The sequence below is a fragment of the Poecilia mexicana genome, unplaced genomic scaffold (genome assembly GCF_051168715.1).
Source record: "Poecilia mexicana isolate PSO_F unplaced genomic scaffold, ASM5116871v1 scaffold_9, whole genome shotgun sequence".
Taxonomy (NCBI): domain Eukaryota; kingdom Metazoa; phylum Chordata; class Actinopteri; order Cyprinodontiformes; family Poeciliidae; genus Poecilia; species Poecilia mexicana.
In genome coordinates, this window is record NW_028263378.1 from 33624857 (window position 1) to 33635065 (window position 10209).

At 36.3% G+C, this 10209-nt stretch overlaps 1 long non-coding RNA gene across 1 annotated transcript; it reads right to left on the reverse strand.

The window, feature by feature from the left end:
* Positions 1-501: 501 nt before the first annotated feature.
* Positions 502-3451, reverse strand: LOC148157798 (uncharacterized). The gene is made up of 2 exons (XR_015764341.1): positions 1828-3451; positions 502-928 (listed from the first exon to the last, which is right to left on the reverse strand). It is a non-coding gene; the product is annotated as an uncharacterized LOC148157798 (long non-coding RNA).
* Positions 3452-10209: the final 6758 nt, after the last annotated feature.

The window sequence follows — 10209 nt, forward strand, 5'->3', positions numbered from 1 at the left end:
TTTTTGGGGGGGGGGTCACAAGGTCACATAGTTTCCGTAGGAGGGGGAGGGGGGAGGTCAAGAGGTCACATAGTTCCCATGTGGGGGAGGGGCTTTGATATCAATTAATATCAATTAATCCATCAAACTCCGATTAAAATTTGACAGAAGGGTGTTCATATAGTCTTCTCCTGACCGTTATGCTCCCTCATACAACTCACAGAACAGATGGTTGAAATAAAGGCACTTTTTGAAAGTATTTTCTGTGATTTTATTATAGGAATTGAGGACGGGAGGAATCGATTAAAATCTAATCTGGTATGAAAAAAATCTTGTAAGTCATATCGTCCAGCCTTATTCAGTATATTAAATTATATGACTAACTACATATTGCTTAATATTCACATTTCTTTGCTGGTATTACCTAAAAGTGTTGCATTTTAACATCTCACTCCTGATCTACATGTAAATACTTGATATAACATAAAAACTGAGAAATGGGGAAAAAAGGTTTGTAAAATGTAGAGTATTACAAATGATATTCAATTTTATTGTAGGTACAAACAGGATAACAAAATGAACAGTGAATATATAATATACTTTCTAGCAGCATCAGACTTGTTTGCCTTTACTGGTGATGAAAACTTGTCACTCTGGAGGACAGGAAGAGGAGAGAGGAAGAGGAGAGAGGAAGACTGGCTCAGCCCCGTCCAGGATGACTGCAGTGTCAGGGTAGCCAACAAAGTCTGCAGGAAGATTTTTGCATATCTGGTGCTCCAGTTTCAAGATCATAGTTTAACCAAGTACTGTAAAAAAAAAAAAGTTAGTCCACATTGTGATGATCCGTGGACTGATGGATGCCTTCAGCAGGTCCAGGTGCTTGGATCCAATGGAAAGGTAATCGGCACAGCGATCATGGCTCAGAAACACGAGGTGTTGCGATGCAAACCTGAAAAATTAAAAACACACACAAAAAAAACAAGCGTCCATATTTAGCTGAACAACATAATCAAAACTAATAAATCCTCAGCTCTTTTTGAGAGTTTTGCTTGAAAATAAATTGACAACATCTCAGGAAATTAAACGTTTAAGTGAAATAGTTCTGGTATCACAAAGAAACTGCAAAAAATGTTTCAGAGGTGTAACAACACTGAAGTCACTGAGTAAGAGTGAACTAAAATACTACTTATAAATGCATGTTAAAATTTCAATACTCTTTTGAAAGTGTGCAGCTGAAATTAATTTAAACTACTAGCAGGCAAAGCACAGTGTTCACCTGATATCTGTACCAACAGTAATACACAAAATGATGCATAGAGGCAGTTTATAAAAGTCAAGGCAAACCTAAATTTACCATTTTAAAAACAAAAAGCAGCGGGAGGATGTAACTTCATAACTTCATTTTCTAAGCAGAATCTCAGAGAAAAAAAAAAGAAATTACGTTGGGTAAAGCAAGAACAGATTATAGCAGCCAAGTGGAAAAATTCACTCTAATGTGGATTATAATTATGAAACAGCAAAGGTAGACGTCATATTTTCGGTATTCGGGAAATACGTGATTTGTACCATTTGTTCTGTGGGTTTTTCATGTGGATCGGTGAAAGTTAAACGGCTGTAAAGCGAAGGTTTTGGACCTTAATCTGACCGACTACCTGTGTGGTTTGGATCGGGCTGAAGCGTTGCTGCTCTCGGCTGTTCTTAAATTACCTGCTCAGTATCGGAGGGGCTCGTCGCTCCGATGTTAAATGTATTTTATATATGTCACATAAACAAAAGCTAAGGAGCTGCCTAAGAATAATTTCATACTCCGTATAACACAAACGCACATCAACACACATATTGACTTACCTTGTGCCGAATCGCTGCCTCTGTTCTCAGCCTGTTTCCGTAGCAGTGGATTTCCTCCGGCATTATTTTCCTCCAACAAATTATTCCAGTGAACGAAGCACGTACAGCTTCCTTTTAACCTCCATCTTCCCACTTCTGACGCTGGATCTTGTTGAGAAAATAAATTTAAAATAGGCTAGTTTTAAAACTTAACATGTCTTGATTCAAATGGCCTAAATTGTGGTTTTAAATCAGTAACTTATTCTGGCCTATTGACCTTTATTTTACCTGTAGTTACAGCAGATGGTTTGCTAGGATCGTTTGAACTGCCTTTTGTCTGTGAGAAAACAATACAGTGGAAGTTGTAGCTTTTCACACTCATCTGTGAAAGGCCGTAAACACGGCAGGGTTTTAGGCTTCAGATAGAGGGTCAGAGATAGCTCCTGGTTGGAGGAGCAAAGATACGCCTTATTTGAATAAATTAAAGATAGGAATACGCCTTTTACTATAAAACTTTATACACAGAAGTAACACATTAGATTTGCTCTTGCAATTCTCCAAAGACGTCTTTGCTTTTTGTTTGTCGTTTCCATCTTTTGTCTTTTTCTCTCTCAGGTAAATTCATGTGTTGTTTGTGCTCTGAGGTTTCTGATGTTATGTGATGTGTTTGTCTGGTCATAGTATGCATCTGTCTTGAATAAATGCTGATTATTGTGACGCTGTTATCTCTGCGTGATCTCAGTCTTTGCGCACAGCATTTTTCTGAACCCGGGCATAGAGAGGATATAACGAGTCAAAAGGTTTAAAGTTCAAGAATTTTTCCTCTCTTAACAATTGGGGACTCGTCCGTTTCTGAACAAGTGCTGTGCGATTGACGCTGGGACCGCAGTGGGTGACTTTGAGCTCCGTGTTGGTCCACGATACAGGTGCGTCTCCTGATGTGAGTTTGATTTCTCTTTGACGCGCTGGTTTGTGGCTTCGACCGGATCTTTGGTTTGATTGCAGAGAAACGATTGTGTGATTTTTCTTTTTTGGATCTTAGTGCGGGTTGAATCACCCTACTCTGGGACTCTGAATCGGGTTGCCAGGAGTAAAAGGACTGATATTGTAGGAACAGGCTTGTATCAGCCTGAGAGTTTGATCCACTCTAAAGGGACATGTTCGGATTTGGCACTGGTTGTACTGCTTCGTTGTGGTTCGAAGAGTACGTTAAATTGAAGGGTCGGTCCCCCTCGAGTTCTGCACTCGACTCGGAAGGACTGGAACAATTTTGGGTGTGTAATCCACCTGTGACGATTAGCGTTACGAAGGGACAAGAGTGAGGCCCGCACGTTTGTTATTTTATGACACCGGTGTCCGTAGGGATTTCTTTCGTCTCAATGAGTTTACTGTTTTTGTGTCTTTGTGCGTCTCACTAACCTTTTTGTGTGTTTACTGTGAATTGTTTTTGATTGCGGCTGGATGTGAAGGTTTTTATTTTTCACTGAGGGGCAGAAGGAGCAGTATGCATCGCTGCCCCTGCCGTTTTTGTGGTGAACTGGGACATTGGATCAAACAATGTCCCCATTAACTGCCAGCATCTGCGGAAGGTGTGTTGTTAAACTCACCAGCACCACAACCGCTGAATGCTGCATTGATTCCATGGATGGTGAATGAGAATATTTTATGAAATGTTATTAAATGTTTTTGCTGGATGTTATGTTGCTAAATTTATGTTAACACGGCCTGTTGGAGCACATGGTTTCTGTGGGACGGAGATTTCTTCTACAGATCTTGCAGTCTTTAGTTTCACAGCGGGGGCCTGATTGAACACTCCATTTGCATTTTGGGAGTTCTTTTAGAACTGTGTTTTATGTTGAAATGAAAAGTACAAAATAACAGATTTACAGATGTTTCTACTTTCTCAGTGGGAGAAATGTGTGGCATAAGTTCCAGGCTGGAGCACTGGAATGATCTCATTGCTTTTTTAATAATACTGTAACATTTACAATCACTTCAATTTCTAGGTTTCCTGACACTGGATGGAACACCCTCACTGATTGGAACAAGGGAACAATAACGAGAACATATGATGTTTTTCTGCTTGACAGTGTTTTCTGCACTGTTAATGTAGGACATGTTGAAACACTAATGAATGACTTTGTTTCTTGTAGGACGATCTTCGTGTGCAGTCCATTTTTTCATCTTACCTGACCACATGAATGTTTTTGGGACTTTCCTACATGGGGTCTAGTTAATGGGTAGCCATTTAATAACAGTGGGCTATCATGACATAAGGTTGTGTGTATAAAATGGAGTTTTTGAAACTGGTTCACTCAGAAAACATTATTAGAACTGTTGGATAATTTTGTTTCCTTTCAGGCATGGTCTTATGATGATTGTGTTTAATACTTTCTCCAGGACGAATTTTAGTTTGAAATTTGGGAAATATGTGATTGGAAGATGGAATCAGTACAAATTGGGCAGTTCTAACTTTATGGTTCACAAATATCTTTGTTTTACATATTGGAGTGTGACAAACAAATTACAGGTGAACATGGGAATCTTTTCAGTTGCTGTAGGTGACTTACACTACTCAATGTGTTTTCCCAGAGTTTCTGAAGAATTCAAAAATATATTGGTTACATTATAGGTCAACTAATGTAAGGATGCCTTCAAATACTGAGAATGGGGTCTTCTTCCTGCTCTCACGGCCGTGTAGGGGGAGGATCACACCTCAATTTGTTTGGTCAGTTTGATCTGGGGTAACATCCTGCATCTTTCTTACAATGGGATGTAAAAGAGTCTGTTTGAGTGTAAATGAGAATGAATGTGTATGCAGATGGCCATTGATGGGTTTTAGGAAGCGCTATGTAAATATGACATCACTTTAGGGAGTAGCTGTGTGATATTTTTCTTATTTTAAACTATTTAGGGACAGTAAAGGTTTTGTTTCATAAATATACTTTTCTTACTGCTTTACAGACAATTTTAAAGGTGATGATTACATATTTTGGTATCACAATCTGGTTGAAGCTGAATCATCTGCGTGTACTGTACAATTAATACGAAACGAGAATTCAGCCTTGGCTTAAAGCAGATATATGTAGTTATTAGGAAACTGTCTCATCCACTTTGACTAACAACACTAACAAACTAACCTAACTTCTAACTAAATTAACTTGGTTTATATGTCACATGGGTAACTGATTGGACATGTTGAAATTTTAGCACAATGGGGGAAAGTTCTTCTATTTTTGTTTTCCACCTGAAAATTGTTTTTCTTTTTGAAACAAGAAAAACACAGGGGGATATTATAAAGATAAGAGATTACTGATAGAACTTTGAAATTTACATCATCTCAGTCTAGTTTGAATACTAGATGGAAGATTTGGAGAAATGGTGGAACATCTATAATATTTTGGTTTTTCAGCAAATTATTATATAACAGTAACACAGATTCAAAATTGTTTTCAAAATTATGATTTTATTATATCAACAGGGGGAGAAGGAAAAATAGACCTTAATTCCTGGTAAATTTTTGGATACGGTTAATTGTAAATTAGTTAATTAATAATTTTGACTTTTTTCATTCAACAATAGTGAATTATGGATTTCTTTAATGTAGAGTCATATTGCCTTCCTGCTTGACTAAAATATGGTGTATGTGATATAGAAGCTTCTACTAAATTAGATTTGATCATCTTGAATTGAACAGCTTTAAGCAACATCTATGAAATGTTTATTTCATTTAAAATTGTTGATGGATTTCTGCATCACTGCTGATTTTTGATTATATACAGTTGGGTGTAAATTGTGAATTTTGAGGAAAATTTTGGTTAAAACTGCTATGAAATTCAAATAAAATGTGAATAACTTCTGAAATTTTAAAATAGGATTTTGTCTTGAAGCGTGGGACAATGATAAAGATGTTTGGTATTTAGTAGAACAATATGAAATTCATAATTATTTGACAAAGTGCAATTAAATCACAACTTTTATAAGTGTTAGTACTAGGACATTCTAGATTTTGTTCTAATTCTTTAATGAGTTTGTGAGGTTGTGATTTTAAAATTTGTAGTTGATATTTGGCACAAGCAGAGTGAATGTCATCGAGGTATTGACGTCTATTGATTTTGAACAGTAAGTGTCATTATTTTCTTAATTCTTGCACATCTGATGGTGGAATGTTTTAACACATTTCTATGTTTATTCTTTTTGCAGTTCAGGATTTGGGGCAGTTGGCCGTTTGTGCTGTAACAACAACAAATCTAGAGCCACACGGGAGGATGCATCACAAGATAAAATGAAATTTTAATTATAATAGTGAAGTAACAAAATGTGGCATACATAAGTTTTGATTTTTTAATTACTTTGTATTATTTTTTCTCTGGCAGTTCTCCTTCCTTCTGACTTGATGGCGATCTTGGGGGCAGGGTCTTTCAAGCTCAGAGATCATGGGACGAGGTGATTAGAAAGGATCTTCTTGATTACCACATCAGGCCGCTGTTGTTGCTGCTGAACAAGGACATGACGATGCTGAAATGTGCCCATCTTCTGCTGGACTGCTGTATGAAAGCCAAAAGATATTGAACGATTACTAAGGTCAGTGAAGATGAACTGTGTTTTCCTGTTGTCGCGTGAGGGCAAAGTGCTGCTCACAGGACCTGGCAACAGATGTCTCCTTTGAGTGTTGCTTTTCACACCTGGCTGAAAACAAAAGGGACTCAGGCGTTATCTGCGAGAGTCCTCTACGGCCTGGAATCAGCAGGGAGTCGGGACCACAAAGATCAAAGCTTTTTGTCCAAACCCAGACGGGGGTTTCAGAGGATGACTGATCTGCTGGTTTCTACGTCCTGTTCTGTCGACCACGAAAGGCTGACCAAAGTTCATCAAAAAGGGACTGTATCCAGATGTTTCTGCACTGCGGGAATGACTGCTACTCTGGACACCTTCTGATTCAGCGGATAAAGAATTGGGGCATGGCAAGTCGCTCAGCAGTGGTCCTGTTGTGTGTTCTCATGTTTGATCCTGGATTCTCACCTCTGATCATGTGACCTGAGCGCCAAAGCCCACTCCTGGGGTTCCCTTCAGTCTGCAGGTTGGAGACGAAATGGATGCCAACAAAACTTGGTAGTGGTGAATACGTTCTTTTTAAATTTTTGTAGTGTGTGATGCCATTGTTCTCTCCTTACTTTAGTTATATAGCACAGATGCGCCCTGTTGCCTTCACGTCCTGAACCCATGCTGTGAAATGCTAAGTGTTGAGGACACCCCATCTCCTGGTGTCAGAGGTTTTACAATGCAGTTAGAGAGTTGGTGTGAACCAACGGTTACGACTCTCTGCATTTCTCGGAAATGCATTAACTTCCTCCATGATTCACTCTGTTTGTCTCACAAAATGCTAATGTGTTTTTCCTTCCTGCCTGAAAAGAATGGGCAGGGACTAACTATTGCAATTACAAATTTTTTTTCTTAATGATAGCTGAATTGCATTGTGTGTTACGCTTCATCTACTAAGGAAGATGATCTAGATTTTATTTGCATAGTACAGGGGCTACCATTCAGTAAAAACTAAATTTAAATTAAATGGAATTTAAAATTCAGGTGTTAAAGTGGATTGATGAGTGTCTGTAGAGCTTACTGAGCTAATGACACCAAGTTCTGTGTTGATTTCATAAATTTAATCAAACATTAAATTCTTTGATTGAGGTGTGCAGATTGTAACAGCATCTGGGACACCATGTTTGAATTACATCCAACTGTGTTATGTGATGCTAAAGTTAGTGGTGATGGCAGATTTCATCTCAATGAGTTGTATAGGATTTTTATTGTTTTCTATAACAGAACATTTGTTCTGTTATAGAAACAGGGGGAAATGAATGGAATTGATCTAATAAGCAAATTTTTAGTTTGGATCTCTCTTTACTTTCCGGGAAAAAGAGGGTTATTAAAGTTAAATCAAAATACATTAAATGTTTTACGGTGTATTAGCAGCATTAAATATGAGCTAACGATTTGGATATGGAATAAGCAAAATTTATAAATTGAATACACTAAACTTAATATTACCTATCAAATAATTTACATAAAACAGTGTTTCTAAAAACAGGGAAGGTGATCGTTGGATTGTTGAATCTCTATTCATATGATTGAAAATAAGTTGTTTAACTAAGACATCCAGGAAGGTCTAAACTAAATATTTACATCATTTAATAAACTTAGCGGTATGGAATTTCTCCCCAAAATTTAATGCATTGATAAACAATATAAAAAGGGTAATTAATTATCCAATTAAATATTTTATAAATAGGTTTTCAAAAGAATAAATGGATTAAAGGAAAAATGGTTGAAATTTTGGGATTTAAAACTATGATTGGAATAAAGTAGGTCATTTTTGATATTTAGTGACACGGTTAACTTTACTCATGTAAAACAGGCTGATCATTCTTTAAGGTTTTAAAATAGAAAATAAGATGATTGAAATTAAATCGGTCTAAAATGGAGATTTAAAATGAACAATTATGGAACTGCTTCTAAAATGTGGTTAAGTTTTGGGTTCAACATGATAGGAAACATTTATTTCTCATGTAGGCCTTATATAAAAGAGGGTCAAAACATTGACAAAATACAGCTCTAAAGGAGCAGATTTATAATACAAAAGAAAAATTACTGAAGGAGACTTAACATAAGGAAATAAATGATAATTTGAAATAAAGTTTTAAAGAGAAATAAAACTAAAAGCTACCACAAAATCTCTTACTTTATGATAATGAAGTAACTATTAAAATAAGATTAGATAACAAGACCAATATATGACTTGAAACAGTAAAGAATAATTAGAGTATTAATCAATAAATCAGCATAAATAAAACATTAATTCAAATTGGAAGGAATTACTTATTTTATTTTAAAATACATTAAGGAGCTCTAGATAGGCGACAGACTCTGTTCCAGTATGGTGACCAGCTGATGACCTCATTGGATAACAAAGGACCACAACCTGGTGTGACTGAGGATCTTCCCTGACCGGAGGACGACCTCACACCTAGATGTTCATCAGGATTTCTTTCATTCTACTCTGCTTTTGATGTCATCAAATTGGAAAAAAGGGAACGGCTTCTTTGTTAAACTCACCAAATTCTGGGCATAATAATCCCTAAATAGGTGAGCATCGGTTACTGAGCTGACGACCCTGAATTCAAAACTATAAGGAAAATGAGCTGCTGGAGACCAGAGGATCATCTTTGTTTTTCCTATTAACAAGTTTTCATCTTTCATCTACGACGTGCCAACGAACTCATCTTACTTCAAGGAGCATCAAGGAACACAGAGACATAAAATGATTATTGTGAAAAAAAAGAAAAAAAAAAAGAAAAAATTGTACAAAAACTATTCAACTGGAGGTTTATTAATAGCTTGTAAGTTTTTATATGCAGTATATTGTATCTAACTTGCTCATTTATTGCAGGGATAATTTTGGACAAATATTTGTGTAACATCCTATTTCCATAAGGAATATGATTGACTTTTCTAAAATATAATTTTAAGTATTACATTAAGATCTGTGGTAAAGTTTCTGTTAAGTATTGATAAATTTATGCATCATCTTTTGGTAAGATATGACTATGGGCTAGATGATTTTGAACATTTATTTTAGGATTTGAATCCTTTATATGATTTTGCTGTCTGATTTTATGTGCAATGAATATGCCAACATTTTAACAACAAATGTTATGTAGAAGGTTGCATGCAAAAAGAGGGGCGTAATTTATCAGCTATAATATGGTGTTAGGCTTATTCTATCGCATAGTATATTTTAAATTTATATTTTAGAGTGTAATCTCTATTAAGAGATTAAAAGAGGGAACTGTTGAGAAAATACATTTAAAATAAGCTAGTTTTAAAACTTAACATGTCTTGATTCAAATGGCCTAAATTGTGGTTTTAAATCAGTAACTTATTCTGGCCTATTGACCTTTATTTTAACTGTAGTTCCAGCAGATGGTTTGCTAGGATCGTTTGAACTGCCTTTTGTCTGTGAGAAAACAATACAGTGGAAGTTGTAGCTTTTCACACTCATCTGTGAAAAGCCGTAAACACGGCAGGGGTTTAGGCTTCAGATAGAGGGTCAGAGATAGCTCCTGGTTGGATGAGCAAAGATACGCCTTATTTGAATAAATTAAAGATAGGAATACGCCTTTTACTATAAAACTTTCTACACAGAAGTAACACATTAGATTTGCTCTTGCAACTCTCCAAAGATGTCTTAGCCAGTCTTTGCTTTCTTTCCTTCTTTCCCAAGTCTGTGAGGTAAATGAATGTATGTCTCCATTGTTCTGCAGTTTCTGGTGTAAGTTTGTGCATTGTCTTACTTCTAAGTTTATGCATTGTCTTATATTGGATTAAATTCTGTAATTCTGT